The 19,948-nt window shown below is 45.1% G+C and overlaps 1 long non-coding RNA gene across 1 annotated transcript; it reads right to left on the bottom strand.

Moving 5' to 3' along the window:
• Positions 1-10,041: 10,041 nt before the first annotated feature.
• On the bottom strand, positions 10,042-13,158 carry LOC140216647 (uncharacterized). Its single transcript, XR_011893217.1, has 3 exons — positions 13,001-13,158; positions 12,286-12,348; positions 10,042-10,263 (listed from the first exon to the last, which is right to left on the bottom strand). It is a non-coding gene; the product is annotated as an uncharacterized lncRNA (long non-coding RNA).
• Between the last annotated feature and the right edge of the window lie 6,790 nt (positions 13,159-19,948).

Here is a 19,948-nt window from a genome sequence, read left to right on the forward strand (position 1 = left end):
CACCCAAGCTTGAAAGATTGCTACCCACTGGTGGTGGCATGACACATGCCACGTTTCTTTTTCAATAAAAGGAAGTCTGTCACTTATCCTGTGCACTGGTTGCCTTTTGTCTCTTTGAATTGCAATTTGTTGCCTATATTTGCTCTTTTGTTGCATTTCAGATTAGGAATGGCTATCATAATTGACATTTAACCATATTGCACACAATGTGGATGATATATAATTGCAATATATGGCCACCATAAATATAATAGAAGTTAATAATTCAAGAATAGTGCCTTTGCATGGTGGTCCAGCCATGAATTGTGGCTATAAGGTACCAGCGCTGCAGATAGCACTGCTTGTGCAGAATATAGTGCAGCTCTACTACTTTCAACCATCATTGTTTTTATCTGCATTTCTATAGCTCCAGTTTCTGTGAACAATACACATCCGGTGGAAGGGTGGCTTGCACCTGCAGTTGGGTCCAATGAATAGCCAAATTTCTGCCCGTTTTCATGTTACTAGCATATTAGTAAAGGCAGTCGTTTTTATAGTAGCCTGTTTGCCCAGTGTAGAAGCCGCTGCAGGGTGTCGGGATCTCATACACATCTTCAGCTTTGCAGGGGACACAGCATCTGGCACATAGTTTGTCACAGGCCATGTATTCGGGGCAAGTTGAGTTCACTCACTAGCAAAGGGAGAACCAAGCTTGTCGGATATGAAGTAAACCGCTTGTATACTCGGTGGCCTTCATTTCGCGTGACATATGTGGTTATAGCGACCCTTGTTTTAAGCACTTCTTGTCTAGCAGCGGTCGTTTGCTTTTTGAAACACTCAGGATAGCTTTCAGCAAGCTGGACAGGAATAACGCTGAAAAACCAGCAGATGTTAATTGTCGCACTTATCATGCGAAGCTTCATACAGTATGATGAGGGCGTAAATAAATGAGGGTGTTCCTCAAGGCCTTGTAGCACATGTTGCGAGTTTGGAGCAACATGATGTATAGCACTTTTTTGATCGCATGCTATAGGTTTAGCAAGTGTGGCCATGGTTGAAGTGCAGTGCAAGGTCAAGAAAACAGATATCTATGAGCAGCACCCTGGTAAGGAGACTCTGGGAAAACTAGTGGGAAGCCTGTTGAACATCTGGTTGACCCACTTGCTGGCTCCACCAGGCAAAGTATAATAAAGAGAAGGAAGTCATCAACACATCAGAAGGTTTTTACATATAAACACTGTGCTAAGGTCATAACATGCCAACAAGTCTTAGTGCGCAGGCTATGCACGACCAACTACATATGCCTTCTGTTCGGACATTGCTCATTGTAACTAACAAGGATGGAGTGGACAAAAAAAGAACAGCAGCTCCATTAATTTAGTTTCACTGGTATCGACTGTGTTTTGTAAGCGTACATTGCCATACTCCCCAATGCCTTCTTGGGTGACATCAGCAAAGACCAGCTTGAGGCAAGGGGTAATAGACGTCTTTACAAGCTAAAAATGCATGAATGCATGGAGAGCACATTGTGTCCAAAAAGTAGGCACTTCACAGGGGCACTGGAGAAGGAACAGGTTATTAACAGTGGGCAAAGACAAGCTACTAAACACCCAACACTGTTGCCATGTAATGACCTCTGAAACAATCCCTCTTAAAGAGGAAATCATCTTTGTGTATCCATAAAGAGGGCAGATGGGCAAAGCCCCTTCAGTAATGCTGCCAGCTTCAAAAGCCTATTTTGCACATCCTGAATGCTTCCTTCTTAAGACTTTGCTGGGTGCAAGCATTCTACTGTCCAAAAGCTGTCATTGAGAGCACTGTTGGTTTGGTGGCAATAAAGTTCAGAAGCAATTGCAACAAACCTCCCTTCCTAGTTGGCCTGGATGCTCACGGTGCTTATGAAGTAGCACCATGAGGCAAGCAAGGTGAATGGATGCCTCCAAGCCCTTGTTCGTTTATCACACTGTTCTGTTAGTAACAACCATGAGACTTGAAACCAACAAGCTCAAGCTCAGCACTCGCATGGTTACTGCGGAGGATTCATAAAAAGCACAAAAACAGAAAACTCAAGGGAAAGGATAAAGCACCATTTAACACTTAGTATTGCTACAGCCCACCCCCTTCTTTTATTTTGTCTGGTCGTGCTACATCTTTTTACTATATATAGGCATGAACTTAGGTGATGTTCCCAATCAGTGTCCAATATTTATACACACTATGTGCTGGTTCAATGATGTTCAAAACACTGCAATGGAAGCTTCAAGTAGAAAAGGTGCCTGGAAGAAAGAAAAAAAGCTGTGCTGCAACCATCTTGGCAACATCTTGTCCCCTTAATAAAAGTTGTGCTTTCATATCAACTTGAGCCCTCCAGTTTAGAGTAAAGTACCAGTGCGCATATGAACAATGAATCAATTCTCAAAGAGCATGTGCAGTCCAGCCAAAAGCAGGGGCAAGAATCCGCATTGTGCTCCTGCATTGAAGGTGAATAACACGTACCATAATGGCGAATGTGCTTTAGTAAGCTTCATTGCAATATTAATTTGTAATGTACAAAGAATTGTCAATGAAGCTTACCACGAGCACAGATGCACTTGCAAATTATGTCACAATTGAAAGTAATGAGCACAGTGTAAACCTATGTGCCCTTTCCATTCTTAGTATGCTTTACTGCACGATGCTTATTTACACCCCTGTATTGCGGTGTAGCAAGCTACAAAAGAAACGTTGCATAATTAGGCTTTTTAGGATTATCTTTCTCGCAATACACTAATATATCGCGGTGAAGCCTAAGCAATGTACGGTGAAGCATACTAAAAGTGAAAAGGGGCCACTGTCACTGGACATAATAAGAGTTCTTCAATCATACGCTCGCGAACCCGCCGCCTCTCAGGTCGCCTAAGTGGACATACTATGCTGGCTGATAGTGGCCCCCTCCAACTTTTAGTATGCTTCACCGCGTAACTAAAATGTACTGCGGCGAAGAAGCCGCACATTTGTATTGAGTGAATAAACAAGTGGTTTTTACAACAGCAAGAAGTAAACGCGCACCATGCATCAGTCTACCACACGGAAGAGCGTCGCAATATACGGTAGCTAATTCACACAGGCCGTGTAGCCCACTTATCAGTTGTAAAGGGTATTATGGGTAATTCAAAATTGCAGACACACATATGTGTTTATGTTTACGTTCGCACTCCTTGCGTAATAAGACTCCCAGAACTTCCACAATAGAAAGTAATTTACAACACACAAACGCAAAGACCACTATATGTCTCGTTTTCAACTCGGCCGTCATGCAAATGACATATAGCGCGGAAAAACGTGAACATGCTGTGTGTTAGCGTCGTAAACTTCATACTAGGCAAGGAGCTAGCACACCACAATCCCGCGACAGCCGTTAATGAGACCAAGACGGGAGCACATGTATGTGAACGCGCAAACCCTAAGCCACTCCGCTCCTCCGCCACCCCCGCTGCACGGCTGCATCAATCGTTTCAAGCACAGCACACCAAACACACATTCAGCGCTGAACAATGGGCGGTCGACGCAGTTGCATTTACATGACTTGCAGCGAGCAGCACATCCCTCGATGTCCGTTAAGCAAAGTCGGACACGGCGACGCCACATCGCGGTTCGCAGAACTTCGCTGCCGAGGCGCTAGACCACTTCGATATTTCAATTGTCACCACCGCCGGGTTCTCAAGAAAGCACGGGTCACACAACGCAGATTCTGTAGTGCCAGACCTCATCGAGGCCAAAGCCGCATTGCCGCACCGCCACTACTCACGGCTTTCCGCCAAGTAACACAGAACCTACAACCAACACACAAGCAACGCACGCACGATTACATGAGCAATGTTGAACAACGCGCGGCCCAGAGAACGATCACGCCGAGGACGAACACGCCACGGCGTCGCTCGGCGCCAGCATCGCGCCTTCTCAAAAATCCCTAAATGATGCTGTCCCTAGGCACCTAGGATCAGGTCACGTGAGGGATTTTTGTACGACAAATAGACGCACGCGGCTAGAAGGAGAGGTGTGAACTATGCCTTCTAGCCACCCTAGCCAGGGCAACGTTACTAGACTAGATTCGGTTTCCGAACTCCCGTGACTGCGTGGACCCACCACCGATCCTCGCCTCTCGTGGCGCTGCTGTCGCACTTTGCTCGGTCAGCACGGCGCGCACGCGCACTAAGCACTGTACCAGGCCCCGCCCACTCTCAAGTTCAACAAATGGCCACAGAGGGCGAAAAATCAATCGAGGCATTTCAGCGTAAGCGCGCAAGTGGAGCTACTGTGATTTGATCGCATACTTTAGTTTGTGCTTTTTCTGCTAGGGGCGCTAAACATGCTGAATTCTTTACTTTACATAAACCATTAACATAAACAATCGAGATGTCTAAGGATGTTTTTTACCTCAGGCAAATATAGGCAGTTGATTTATTAAACATTTCATTGTTGAAGCTGCTTTGGAGTCATAGCGTCAAGGTTTTTGTACTTGATTAACCACCGACAGCCTATTGGTATCGATGTGTTTCCTGGCCGTTGGCGTTCGAATACTACGGCGGTAAAACATTTTCGAAAAGCATGCTGGTTTCGTTTGCTAGTCATACATAGACTTGCTATAAAGAGGTCTACTCTTGGGAAAAAATAGTGCCTCATTTTGTTTAGGCGTTGATTATCATAATGAATGCGGCGGAAGTTGAGGGAGTACGCTTGAAGGTACGTTTTTATGCCGTTGATCTCCATAACACCGTAAGTACGCAAACCGATGTCACAGAACACCCGATTCATCATTGTGTGTTCTCCGTCATCGCTTGTTTGCTATACGCCTACTGATTCTTCATTTCTTCTTCAAGTGTTGTATCCTCCTTTTGTCCTTGTTCTCTTGTGCTTCACTTACAGTATGTCGTTTTGTCAGCTGTAATGCGCATTTGCAAAACCAATACATGTTTGATAAGACGCAGTGGTTATCATAATTTCACTACACATGTATTAAGCTGGCACATATGGTTCAGATACAGATACCTGTATGCGGACTTGCATGACGTTGATGCGGAGATTAGGATAATTATGACACCCGTAAAGAAGAGGCAGCTGACGGCCGTAAGCTGTTGCGTTCTTTCCGCCAAACTACCCGGCCTGGTAGTGCTGTAAAGATGCTGTATAAAAGTGACACGCGGTGACGGAGAAATTATTATACTTAGCAGCCGACCGTACGTTCTGTAGCTTAGGTCTTCTTTCTTGTGCGTTTGTGCTACCCTTATTAATGAGCCATTTCTTGACTATGTTCTTGACTATGTAACCGCGTTTGTGTGGATGCGTAGACGTGTGCTTTTTGTTGTACTTGTAAAATGTAAATAAAATATTTTCAATCTTACTCAATCTTTGGTGTCGTGTGCGTTTATTCCAGTCGAGGCCATCGTGCCACCTGTAAACCGCATTCTGTCAGTAGCCCTACACGAAATGCAACAGCTGGAGCGCGGAGGCACAACTCGGGGTAACGGCGGCGAAATAAACGAAAACCGCTCGGGATGCCCTTAAAAGTCAGTTCAGAGTGTGTCTTAACTCGATATGACTCAGCGCTACATATATTCTGCTGCGCCTCGATCGTGCTCCCGCCAGTTTTGTTGCTGTGTGGCAAACGTAGCGCTTTTGGGGCGTTGTAAACATGCCTGTTTTGCTGCAGTCTCGGTGCATTTTTGCGACACTCTTGTGCGTTTTAAATGCCGTGTGCATTTTGAAGAGTTTACGGGCCGTGTCATCCAATTTCAATTGGTGACGCGAACGCATATTTAAGCTCAGTTCCTCCAGCGAGAACCTACTTTGAATGTGCAAGTCTGCTCGCAAGCGAGCAAAGCTCACGTAGGTTTCAACATTGCACTTGTGGATGTGGTGCTCTGATGAAAGAAATAGTGCTAGCTTCTTTTTTTTTCATACCGAAATGAAGTGCTGAGAGAGTGTATATACCGTGTGTCCCAGCTAACTTCAGCCAGAGCTTTAAAATATGCGAATGCCGCGTAGCTGGACACAACCAAGGTAATGTTGTTTGCCGTCGCTTAGAGATATTTAAATTATTTTTAATCCACCTAGTTAGGTAATGCGTAATGTACTAATTAATCATTGCCTAATCAATGTTCGTTTAATAAATAATTGACGAATTAATTAAGTAATTTGCCTAGTTAGGTAATTCATTTCCACCACCAAAGGTCGAGGCTTCAACTGTCACCAACGACCGCGGTTTCGAGTGCCCTAATTAGCTATACATTAATTAACTTCGCCTTAATTACCACGAAAGTAAGTGGGTTCGACTTCTACCAATGCTCGTGCGTTCGAGTGTCGTAATGAACTCTATCGTAATTAAACCTGTACCTTAATTATATCTACATTGATTAACTGCGCCTTAATGAAACCAAAGGTCGTGGTTTCGAGTGCCTTAACTATATCTTAGAAACTGGGTGTCAATTAACATCGCCCTGATTGACGCCAACGGTCGCGGGTTCGAAAGGTTCCCCCAATGGTCGTGTGTTCGAGTGCCTCAACTCTATTTTAATTAACTGTGCCTTAATTAACTTCGCCTAATTCCCTCTACCTTAACTGGCGTCGTGAACTGCCTCGATTGGTTCGCTTGGGCTCCCGCGACATTTTTTGGACCATCGTGTGCAGTGGCGTAGCTAGGTCGTCTGGCACCCGGGGCCCATAGGTCTTCTGTCACCCCCCTCCCCGGGTGTAGCCGGCGGAAAGAAGCGTGTCTTCAGACGTATATAACACCTCCCCCCCCCGCTCACTGGCCCCTTGCACCCGGGGCCCACGGCCCCCCCTGTTGCTACACCACTGATCGTGTGGTCGCGCTAACATCGCCTCATGAGTCATACCATGCGTTCGCATTAATAATTAACTAGTACTAAGTAGCAACTACTCAGCTACTTACAGCTACTCATCAGCAGCAGCTGATTAATATAGAGCACAGTGGACGGCCGCGGCTGCTGAGGCCCTGGACTAAGGACTCCACAACGCACTCTGGGGCAGCGCCGCAGCATTTTCACCGCTACGTAAAGTTTTTTAATCAATCTCCTAAACGCGAGACTATACAAACATTTAAAAACGCATCGATGAAAACACTTGCTGAGTACGTAAGTTGCGAAGTCAGAGGACCCGAGCCGCTTCTCCAACGCAGAGCTGCGCCACGTAGAGCTACCTGCGGTGCTCCCGCCCTCTGGCGGCAAACCAAGAAAATGGGGCACCCGCAATCATCGCTACTGCCCGCAATGTACGGCGCCTACGGAGAGTTTTACAACTGAACCTAGTCTAGTAACGTTGGGCCAGGGTATGGTGGCTAGAAGGGAGAGGTGACGCCAACGGCGGATGGAAGCCGCTCCTCCATTTCAAGCCGGGCGTAGGTGGCGCTGTTGGCCGTAATGCGATGCATGGTACGCGCCGCTGGCTTTGAGCATACGCAAGGACGCAGGCCTGCCCTGCACGCAACGCGTCGGCCTTTCAGTGATGTTGTTGCAAGCAATGGTTTAGCTCATTAAACGCTAGTCGAACGTAACTACGGCTGACAGAATGCAATTTTAAGCCGTGGTGGTGCGGTGGTTAGGGCGCCCGATTGTTGTGCCCAAGGATGAGGGATATGGCCTCCCGGCCGCGGTGGCCGCTTTTCGATGGAGGCGAAAAACAAGGCGCCCATTTGCTGTGCGATGTTAGTACACGTCAAAGAACCCCAGGTGGTCGAAATTTCCAGAGTCCTTCATGCCTCCATTACGGCATCTCTCATAGCCTGAGTCACTTGGCACGTGAAACCCCACAAACAAAACAATTAAAATCGAGTGGTTGCCTCTGCAATATATCTGCTGCGTAACACATCGGTGTATCTAAAGCGTTATTCGCGAATCCAACTTTCATTTTCAGAAATTGAAGGGTCCGAATGAGTCCCGTGTGGTCAAGATAGTGCGTGACGACAGTAGGAGACACAGACCAAAAGAATTAGGATTGAAATATGTTTCGGGTCCGTGCGATTGCATTTTTTTAATAACCTTGTTTATTGCCTCAGGGCATAAAGAAATATGTAAAAAGGAAATTAAAAGGGGTATTAAATGAGAGAAAGAAAGGTTGCCTGTTCTTTGGCCGGTGCCTTCCAAAACTCCTTAAAGGGAAGCTGAAGAGTCTGTCGAATCCAATAAGACGCTCATATACGGATGCGGGAACCTTATAAACCATGAAGGTAAAATTTTGGGGGGATTTTTCACTTAGGAGCGACGCAATCGTCGGTTAAAATTGCGCTGTAGCTCCGTCCCCCGTCGAGCGCCGCGCGCTGCTGCTGACGCTGACGATGCGAGTGAAAACCGGAAACGGCGGCGTAGTGACGTCAACACTAGCGTTCCGCTCCTTCGCAGCCTCCGCGACCGTGCCTGGCCGGGCTTATTTCTGCGTGCGTGCCATCCTAATCTGCTTCGCTCGACTCTACATTCCTTTATTTGTGCGTATATAGGAGTGGTAGTTGACGTGCGCAGCATCAATTGAACTTGTAGGCCGATCATGCAGGCGTTCTGTGCAGCCTACGCTTGCACGAACACCAGCGGCCGCGACGATGTTCCGATGTTCCATTAGTTCCTGCAAGACAAGAAGCTTTCATCTAAGTGGGAGGCTGCTGTGAAGCGAAACAACTTCAAGCGCTCAAGAACAGGTGTTATGCTCTAACCACTTCCGTGACGATTACTACCGGAGTTTATCAATAATGCGTGCTTTGGGTTCTCCTAAAAAAAATAGTTAGCACGCTGAACGGAAGGTGCTTGTTTATCGTGCACCCTTGACGCAGGTTTCATCGCCAAGCGCCGCGAATTTTCTATTCGCACGCGTGTTGTGAAACAGCCTGCATGCAGCTACCATAACGCAGTGCAAGCGTAAAGTTTGCATGTGTTGGAAAGCCTGCTCAAGCCAAGACGCTGCACTCCCCCTTCTCTCGCACACATAAGAAACCGACCATCTCACGTAGCCGACGGAATTCGCCGGTTACGAGTACCCACGAAACACGCAAGCAGCTGTTTGATGTCTAAAAGATGTCTTGAACGGCTAATTCAAAAGCCTAGTAGCTGTCTTGATCAAGACATTTTGTAGCCATGGACGTCTAGAAGTACTTCAGTAAGCCCTGCTAACGTTACGCTAAAAGTTGGCTAATGGACAGCTTGACGAGAACAACTGAAGACTTTTATTAGACATTCCCTCAAATTTTTGCAGGAGCTGTTACAGTAACACGACGTTTGCCCACAGTTACAATTTATTTTAAACGAGGCATGGACATCAGAAAAAAAAAGTTTATATTGTCGGATAGAGTGATGCACAGGTAGTTTTTCCAGATGTGAACCATGGGAATAGTGTAGTACAACCTCATTGGTCAATTAGTGCTTTTTAATTAGACCAATCAATTGAATGCCGCCTGTCAGAATTATTTTGCAAATAAAACAAGATCTGTATTGTATGATGATATCATTCCAATGTTCACCCATTGACCTAAACAAGAACATCTCTGCGTGAAGCATGTCATTATTGACAAAACTTCGCCCTGCTGGGTCTCCACCAAATTGAAATAGCTTCTAGCAAAGAAAAATTGTCAGTGATGCTGCAGTTCAGGCAAAAATTACATCCTGGTTTCAGCTACAGGGGGCACAATAGCATTACACCAGTATACGAAACAGAACACTGTGCTGCAATGAGTTAAGAAATAAAGGATAGTACACATCTGGAAAAATACTCTGCAAACCACTCTAACAAGCAATATAAATATATATTTTCTGATGTCCATGCTTCATTTAAAAGTAAATTGTAACTTACTTTGTGGGTGCCTCTTGTAAGGCCACATGCTTGCACAGCATCACGCAGAAATAATGGCCAGTTCTTCGGCATATCATCCATTAGTGAATTCCTTGTACGTTGCATGTTACCAGAACTGAAAGATAAATCATAATATGCTGTTATTTTTTTTCTTAAACTGTACGATGAGCTTTTCATGCATAAAAGATGATTGCAAGCGAAAATTCAGCAAGACATCAACTTCACGCCATGTCACATACTCATACTTTATTACCTAATAAATTATAAAAGACGCAGAAAGTGTAATCAACAAGAGTGACAAATAGCAGCAAAGGTGATTATGGATAAATCTTGAAGATGATTTGCCGCCGCTGCCAGAGTAGGCCAGCCTTCATAGGAGAGCACTTGCTGCCCACAAAAGCTTGCTGTTACAGGCCACGCGTGACGGTTCTTGTAGACATAGGCAAGCAATACCTGCACAGAAGAGGAAAAAGAAGGCGAGGGAGGAAATGGGAATATTGATATTGGCACTTCAATTAGTAATATGTGCTAAGTAAGAAGTTTGCTCACATTAAAAATAAATTTAAGCACTCCTTTCTCTTATATTATGGGTATTTTAAGGTATGTATGCGATGATGTTAAAATGACTAGTACATTTCCTATCATAAGAAGCCAACAAACACTGACACCAAGGACAAGATAGGGGAAATTACTTGTGCTTAATAAATGAAATAAACGATAAATTAATGGAAATTAAAGTGGATGAAAGAACACCTTGCAGCAGGTGGTAACCGAATCCACAACCTTCGCATTTCGCGTGCTATGCTCTACCAATTGAGCTACAGCGGCGTCGTTTTCCCACCCACTTTCTTGGGTATTTATGTGTCCTTGTAGAACCCTGGGAGTGTTAGCCAGCGCCACAACTTGGAGACCTTGTTCCTGCCATATAGTCATTAAGTTGCAGAGCAGAGTCAGCCTTTAAATTATTATATAGTGTTTTGTGGCTAAAAAGCCACTTACCAACCTGTCAAACAAGTCTGAGAAGCTTCCTGCAAAATATAATCAGCTTAAAACAGTAATTCACTCTGCAGGTAAATGATGTACTAACTTAATTAAAAAGTTAAATAGCATTTTATATTGTTAAACTAAAAGCAAGTTTGACATTTTGCACTGCCTAGCTGTTGCCTTCTTTTCAAACTTAAACATGACACAGTACAGAGTAAGCAGGTAGCATGCAAAGGAGGACTCGTGATAAAGTAGTGTTCCAAAGCAACACTCCCAGCTGGATCAATCACTTTTGTTGATATATTTTCATGTGACCCTAATTGGTTTAGGGCAATACCTCACACAAATGATGCAACACCTTGGATGATGCGTCACACAAAATTGAAAGTATCTCACGATGTGATCAAACGATAACATTGCCCACTGTCTTGGAAGTGTTAACATGCTGTTTGCGTGAGAAAGTGCAAAGTGATTCATATAGGTAGCAAATTTATCAGTGCATCTATAGCCTCAGGTAATTCTGAGAATCTATGTTGACTCGCAATTGAGAAGCCACTGCACACAAAAAGGTGTATTCAAGTAATGGTCCATGCTGAATAATTTCCCACCTAGTGAAAAGGCAAATGTGGCAGGCTAATGGGCTAGGGCAAATAGATTGCTAAATTCTGATAACACCTCCAATGATATTATTGAAATAGGTGATAAAAAACAGCACAGGTAAAATTGCAGTTATGACAAAATTTTAAAAGCACCTCTGCAAACTGCTGGAACCCTGAGCATCATGCCTGTTCTACATGCACATATGTTGCAGCGCAATCTACATCTCAGACGCAGGTGCCTCCACACATCGCTTTGTGATCTCCTCACAATAAGGTTAAAAAACAGTCTGGCACAAGCTACCCGATGATTCATTTTGCAAGCGCCAGCCAAGTGCTGATGGTGGTAGAGCGAAATTGAAGTTTGTCCTTGTATGGAAGCCTCGGCCCATGTTTTATCAATTCTAGCGGCAAAGCGCACCTTTTACAGCACACATAAATCTTAATTTAGACTGCTTGCTGATGCTGTACGGTGAATTCCTGTAAAGAAACTAAATCACACAGAAAACATTTAGAATACCAAACTAATCAAATACTGGCTTGAATACATTTGTGCATTAGGGAAGCAAGGTGTAATGTACACTGTTGTAGCAAATTTTTACTCATGTATGGTATACTTGTATGACACAGCAGAGTTAATTTTTGAGTTCTTACATAGCAATGACTACCTACAGGTACATTTTGTAAGGCTTAGGGAAACTAATTGTTAGTAGAACTGTGTATGTACACTGGCACTGAGAAATTGGTTATAATAGCGGCAGCTTATAATGGACCAGTGCAAAAAAATGCCCGTTTGTGAGACACCAACTAGCTATTTTACCACGAAGCACTCCCTGGCCTTAACCCATATAAAAAGCACTGGGAGGACCAGAGAGGGTACAGTACATTGGCTTACACTGATCATGATGAGGTCCCGTCATCCAGCTAGCGCCAAGGTACAATAAGGATGTCCAGCCGTCTATAGAGTGAAAGAAACAAAATAAGATAGCATCAAGTCAGTTGAAAGGCAGATTTGCAATTAAAACTAAGGTGACCCAGTCACAGTCATTCAATAATAAATGCCAAGTTGTCGTGTTTTCACTCCCAGATGAAGCACCTACTAGGTTAAAGGTTTTGCTGCTTATTTAGAACAAAACACAAGTGAAATTTGTACATCAGCAGACGATTTAATTTGGAATTGTATAGATGAAGTAAACATTGCAGTTATATTTTTGTTTTGCTATAAAGTGGGAACGCTACAAACTGCACAGTCACTGACACACACGCGCGCACACGCAAGAACAAAAGGACACAAAATAGGGCGAGTTCAGTCTGGTTCAGCATTACAGCCATTCTTCGAATGCACTCCTTTCGGTTGGTTCGTGCTACGTTAACCACAAAGACTAACAAGCAGGGCAAAGTTCTGACTGGTATTGCGGAAGTCATGGAGCGCGGTAGTGCTGAACGGCTTAAAGGGGCTTTAGAACGGCTGAACACAAGCAGACACTCGTATAAAAGTAATGACGAAAACTCGCAGGGCAGAAGAGCCCATATATCAAGAACTGTCGCGGGTAACACCTAAAAATATTCACATTGTTGACGAAAAACGAAGTGCTATGTATTTCACTTACCGGAAAAAGTGTTATCCGAACGTGCGACGTACAAAGACGCACCGAGACACGAAGGCGGCGAACGCAGATCCCGCCATTGTGGTAGTAAGCCGTCGGCGAAAACACGCAATACAGCCGATGTCACGAAGCACTGATGCAAAACACACGGCAAACAGCATCAGCACCGCTAAATGACTCCAATTAATATCCAGTATAAATGTACAGAACGGCTTAGAATGACGCACAACTGGAATAACGAACCCATGACCAGCCCACGACCGAGACATTGCGGGCGGCAATGGCCGTTTTTTCAAACTTCCTGCCTTCCAGTGTCTCCAGCACAGAATGAGATGTCCGACAAATTTGGATCGTGTCGCCGAAGTGATCGCAGCGCGGTGACTCTGTGACACCGCTGTGCAACGCCGGCGTTTCGCTGCTGCGCGAGCATAGAATGGCTTCCAGGCGTCGTGTGCGCGCCCCGTATGGAAAACAATAACACGCCCTTGATTGTTGAAGTTCTGGTGTGAAATTATTTAATATCAAAGCCAATTAACTTATGTTGCTTCCAACGAGTTCGATTTGTCTGTGGCGTCTTTTATTCGCTAACGCCGACGGCCGACGGTAACCGATCTTTTAACACGTCGTTTGGCATTTTATGCACTTTTAGACAAAAAGATCTAGAAAAGTTCTCGAGTTAGACATTCTGAATGTGTTTACCAAACCAGACTCTAGTGGCACCAGTAGTGGGTTTTGCCGCAGATAGAATATATACTAGCATATTCCAAGTGCTGAGGTTATGTTTAGAAGAAATTCTATTTTCAGTCTTATCATAGACCAAGACGTCTATAGCCGTTTGTAGCCGTTTCAAGAAGTTTTTAAGAGGTTCTGTGTTTCGTGGGTAGCGTGCGGATGGCGCGCTGATGAAGGTTCTATACTACACGTGCTACAACAGCCGGTAAACTTCTCCCGCGTTTAAACCGTCTGTGTAGATTGCCGACAGCTTTGGGGCAGCGCACAAATGCTGAAGATCGCATCACCGCTTACGTTCTACGAGGAGGCATGCAGGAACATAACACTACAGTTGTTTGCCTGGAAACGTACTCACTGGAACGCTGAATGCAGCTTAGCAAAAAACATACTCGCCAAAGAACATTTCCAACACAAGAAGATGCTAACACTTCGCCTTCGTTCGCGTGGAAAGCAGTGCTTGCACCAGCATTTTTTGCTTCTTGGAGAGGCCGGCTCTTCGCAGTCGGCTCGTACATGTAGTATGTGCAAGTATAAACCCCTTACAAGTGATCTTGCACGCGACAGCGATATCGCTACAAGCGAGGCGATGGCTGTCGCGTTCAGTCGTTGTCTGCAAGCCGAACTCCACGCGAGCGACGGCTTTGAGCGACGACTTCCCGGTATGAGGGCAGCAATATACGCGCCGAAACTAGCGTGACGCATGCTTTATCAATTTAAGTCGATGTATTTTACGGAAAAAGGAGCATAAAATATTTCTGAAGGTCTTGCACTAGGTTCTTATTCTTGCACGTGTAAAATTCAATAGTTTACTCGTTCCGTGCGACAAACAGTAGTATTTGAGTTATGTACATCCAGTTCTGGCTTCGCACTATTGGCTAGTCGCTCATAGCACTTCCGGGCGACGAGCGACGAGTTCTAGATTTCTAGAAACGAGCAATGGAGCTACAGCACCGAGCGATCTGTTCAAGCGACGGCTCGTTTTGTCGCTCGAAGCCGTCGCCCGTCACCGTCACGCGCAAAATCGCTCTCGTGGAGTTTGGACTTAACGCCAAACTCCTCAGAGAAACGCAAGCTCTCGAAATTTTCCATGACCGTCTCAGCAAAACACCACCAAACTACTTGGGACCGTGCTTCGTGTGTAGCGGCCGCAGTCGGTCCGGACGAACACCATTGTTGACGTCACGAGGCGCCCGACCAATCACAGGCGGAAACGAGGCGCGCGAGCTGGGCGTGTCTGCTGCTGCACTTTTCGTCGAAATAAAATATGTTTGCGCTTTCCTTCACTCAATTTCGATGTGATATTCGAATTCAGAGGGTTGAAAACCACGGCGTACTGCTCTTCACTCATTTTTTCTGCAAAACCTTTCAGCTTCCCTTTAAGTTTCAGTAATATGAAGCGTCAGCTTACTCCTAAAAATGTGAATTGGGTTCAGAACAGGTAATACAAAGCATAGCAAAAATTTATTGCACATTGTAGTAATAGCAAAGCACTGCACATCATACATTCAGGGTAATTCAAAATACGAGATATCACATTTAAACATGCTTCTGTGTAATTTGAAAGAAAAACATTAAACATTGAACACCCACTAAGAAATGGGGAGGCAAGGATATCACTTTCCACTAAATAAAAAATAAAGACTTTCGACCTTGAAGAAATATGCAACTTAGAGCACCCTCCTAAGTTTAGAGCACCCTCCCTGTTGCCTCGACTACACATAGCCGGACGTGCAGCCAGGGGCGAAGCAGTGACGCTGCCTCGCGTTTTTTGCGTTGGAATTCATCTGTTCGGCGAAGTCCGGCATTCACATTAACATGTCAGCAGCGAAATACATATTGCCATAAACGAGAGAACACTTTGGTAGCCGCGAAGAAACAGGAACGCTGTCGCGCCGGCCAGACACCGCGGGAAGCTGCACACGCGCGCAACCGCGCGATTGCATCGCCAAGCTGACCGCAGCGCCACCGCGGCCTTTGCGGCAGCACATGAACGAGAGGATCGCGCCGATCGCGCTTTCTCGGCAGATATGCCGGCGCTGGCGTCACCTCCCGTCACCTCCCCCTTCTAGCCACCATACCGAAACAGGTTCACCCAAATAGACGCTGAATAATGGTTTGGCTTGGCCCCGTATATTATTTTTAAATAGGTGGTGCTAAAGCGATGAACGCGACTAGTGTTCCTGTATATGCTCCCGCAGGGAGCAGAGTTGCGCATAGGTCCGCCGCCGTGATCCAGCTCTGCAGCGAAGCCACTCCTCGCGCGCGCAGGAGCCAAATGCCGCGCGGTGTTCTGCCTTTTTCTCTAGTGGTCGCGAGCTACAAGCGCCAGTTGTTCGCAGGCGCTTAGCAAAGGGCACTTCTTAATACACTCTACGCTCGAACGAGTCATTCGTGCAGCCGGAGGGGGTGGGCTTCCAACCAACCGAAACTTTGTATGTACCTATGTAAACACGCATATACAAACACACACACGGACGTACAAATAGGGGGTAGGACCGCCTTCCATTCCCCAAAATAAAGTATTCCCGTGGCTCGAACAGCTCCAAAGTTCGCTCGCAAACGCGCAGTACATTGCCACAAAAAGCGGTGCAATGATTTTCAGCATGCATATGAAGTTGTCTTATCATGGTCAGAAAGCAAGAAATGTTTTAAAGAGTGTTTAGAACTTCACACACGTAAGGTGGACACTTAGCGCATTTTGGCTGCCGAAACCAGCCGATTAATGACCGTCGCCAAGAGAGCTACCGTGCCTGCAGTTATGTCAGTGACCGTTAACAGAGCGCCATTTATCACTAACCATCGTTCACAACAGCTGCACGTTTTCGATACATACGGTGCAGACACAGATTTCAGCGCATTTCAAATGTTGACATGCGCACATTTTAAGCAAAGCTTACTTTTATTTACTATTACTATTTAGTAGTACTTACTATTTAGTAGTGCTTACTATTTAGTAGCAGCAAATCTGCAAGTAGAAAAAGATTCAAGATGCAAGAGCTTCTAGCTGCTCCTCTGAACGCACGATCGACGGTCCACTGATTGCAATGGCGATGGTACTGACGGAAACGACGAGTTCGGATGACTCGGCGATGCGCCCGTAAAGTTGGCTTCGCAGCGGCGCCGATCATTTGACGTCATTTTTCGCGCTCGGCCAATAGCGGGGCGAGCGGCGCCGGAAAAGTTATGCACAATTCTGCTCCCTGCGGGAGCATATACAGGAGCATATACAGGAACACTAGAACGCGACGAGAGCCCTGAATCGTTGCTTCCGTTCTGCCCGTGCGGTCTTCGCCTGTGTCCGTGGCTGTGGAGAAGTGATTGTAGCTGTTTGATGTCGTTAAATGTGAGAGCTTGTGGCGAAGTGATTGTGTATGACCGTAGTAGTTCTGCCCATGTAGTGTTTTGCGGACTTCACCTGTGCCTGTGACTGATCGTGTTGCCCGATAGCTTTGTGGAAAGCGACGACCGTTTGTGGGGATGTCATCGCAGCGTTTGCCAGCTCCTGGGTGGCCCCTGTGCCAGTTATTGATGGAGTTGCCCAGTAGCTTTGTGGAAGTTGATGTACTTTGTGTGGATTTCGTTGCCGCTTATGACTGCCTTAATTATAGGTGGTCACGCTGCCTTTTGAAGCGCGTCCGAGCGCGAGAAACTTCACCGATTTTGTTGTAAACAACGTGGACGTCTCGAAATGTTAGCTAGAAATCAACCAGCAGCAAGCCAAGTCTGTATTTTGTGGTATTTCGAGCTTATGCTCATGCGAGCAGCAGAAGGACAAAAGGTCCGTTACATAAAGTCAGTTCCATAAAATCAGCTTTGCCGCAATACAGTCGTGTTATGCGGTGAAGCATACGTAATGTATTGCGGTAAAGTATATGAAAAAGTAGGCAGGGACCACTGCATTACTGGGGCGATTTTCTTGTATTATGGTCATGGCCGTGCGCGAACAAGGAAAAATCACGGTCGAAGCGCATGGCACAAACCTTGCCAATGCTGCAATTGAAAAAAAAAAAAGAAAACGAATTGGAGTGGGGGATACCAAAAACAAAGCCTTGACTTTTGTATTATCAAAGCAGTTCCGAGAATAGTCAATCATATTCCAAGCTCCTGCATTATTTATGATTGTTTAAGGTATATGCATATATTGTGCACCAGCCTTAGCACCAATTCTAATATACTTTAATGATGTAAGTTTAATAACACGTGGCCAATATATAATTTGTGCTGTATTGTGTTGTGCTGTTTATAAGCTGCTGCTTTCATGTGGTAATGTGTACATTGGCTGGAAGAGTTGATGCATCCTCCTTATAGAACTCATTGAAAGGTGAGCCACCTGTCAAGCCATCATTGTTCTTGCGGGTGTACACCAGATTTCACAAACATGGGGATAGTTATGATATAGAAAGAGTAGCTGAGTCTTAACATATCCACATGCATGCACAGGAGTGCGGGAGTTGACCATCTATCTCTCTAACTCAGGTTGAATGTGCATACTTGAGTAACATGTAACACTTGTTGGGTGTCAGGTTTCTTTTATTGTTAGCCTAGTTTGTGTTTTTTCTCCCATTTGTAGGTTTTAGTGTGTGTTGCTGTGTATGTATATAATTGCTTCCAGAGTGGCTTTCTTGTTGCTAATAAATTTAGACAAGGCAGCGTTCTTCATATTGTGCATCAGACAGCAAGTGAGCATGTTTCAAAGGATGTTGGATTTTGTTGCCATAAGCAACAAAAAGGCATAAGCATATAGACTGCTTGCTGGAGGTACTCTTTATAGCATTAAGGATATTATCATGCTGATAACTCTGTGCACAATAATTAGAAAGCTCACATCATGTCTGACATGTCTTCTTGCCCCCATGAAATCTTGTCAGATCCATAACACGGGACATACACCACAGATCTTGGCCAGCCATTCGCATTTGTGGTCTCGACCTCCTACCACTGAGCAGACTGGTCCAAGAGACAAAACATGCAACTTTTATCTGATTAAATGTAGTGCATGTTGCAAAAATTAGATGTCAGGTGTTATTGTTGACGCAGATACATATCTGTGAGCCTCATAAACTAATGTCAAAAGAAAGAGAGTAATACCCATGAAATGCACTCTTGGTAGGATGGCAGGACCATTCTCTTGCAGAGTTAAATAACAACCATGCGGCAGTATCATGATATCAAGCTGAACAATAATTCACTCCAAGAATAGGTTTCTTCATGCAACATTGCACTGATAGTCTTGAAATACAATACCCATTGCTAATAGAAGGCCTTCCAAATTATGCATGACAGGAGGGCATATTTTAGGAAGCAAGAATGAAAACGAAGCCGGTTAACTATGAAAGTTGTGAATGCAACTCTGCAGCAGTTAGAAAAATGAACCAAATGGAATAGTTTAAAAGTAAGTGGTTTAGAGACAAAAGGCTGTTTTATTCCATGCCAGAAAAGCAAGCAGAGGTTGAAGTGCTTTCCACATACATACCTTCAAGGTGCATGTACAGGGTCTGTCCTGAGAGTAATGTCAGTAAGGCGATTAAAAATCATTTATTGAGTTTGTTGTTACAAAAAGTTTTAAAATCTTCAAAATACTCTCCTTTTGCGTCAATACATCGGCTCCAGCGAGACTTCCAGCTCTCGAATGCGTTGTGGTAGTCCTCCTCCGGTATGGCCTTTAATGCTGTGGTGCTAGTTGCTTTGATCACGTCCGCTGTCCCAAAATGATTGCCTTTCAGGGGTGTTTTGAGGCATGGAAACAGAAAAAAGTAGAGGGGGGGGAGGAGCCAAGCCCGGGCTGTACGGGGGCTGGGGGATCGTTGGTACCCCTGCTTTAACCAGGTAGTCGGTGATGATGAAGGCACTGTGAGCCAGCATATTATCGTGGTGCAAGTTCCAGTTGTGTGCAATGTCCGGCCGGATATGTTGAACACTGCGTTTCAGTCTTTCGAGGACATCCACATAAAATTTGGAGTTCACAGTGGTTCCAGGTTCTTCAAACTTATGATGAACCAGTCCGTGGATGTCAAAAAAAAAAAAGCGATGAGCATGATCTTGATCTTTGATTTGCTCATCCTGGCTTTCTTCTGGGGAGGGGACGAGTGTGTGTGCCACTCAGATGATTGCCTTTTGGTCTCCAGATCATATTCAAATACCCGAGTCTCGTCTTCTGTAATGACGTTGTCAAAAAAATTTCGCTCACGTTTGCACATGTTGAGATTTTCTTGGCACGTT

The sequence above is a fragment of the Dermacentor andersoni genome, chromosome 3 (assembly GCF_023375885.2).
Source record: "Dermacentor andersoni chromosome 3, qqDerAnde1_hic_scaffold, whole genome shotgun sequence".
Lineage (NCBI taxonomy): Eukaryota > Metazoa > Arthropoda > Arachnida > Ixodida > Ixodidae > Dermacentor > Dermacentor andersoni.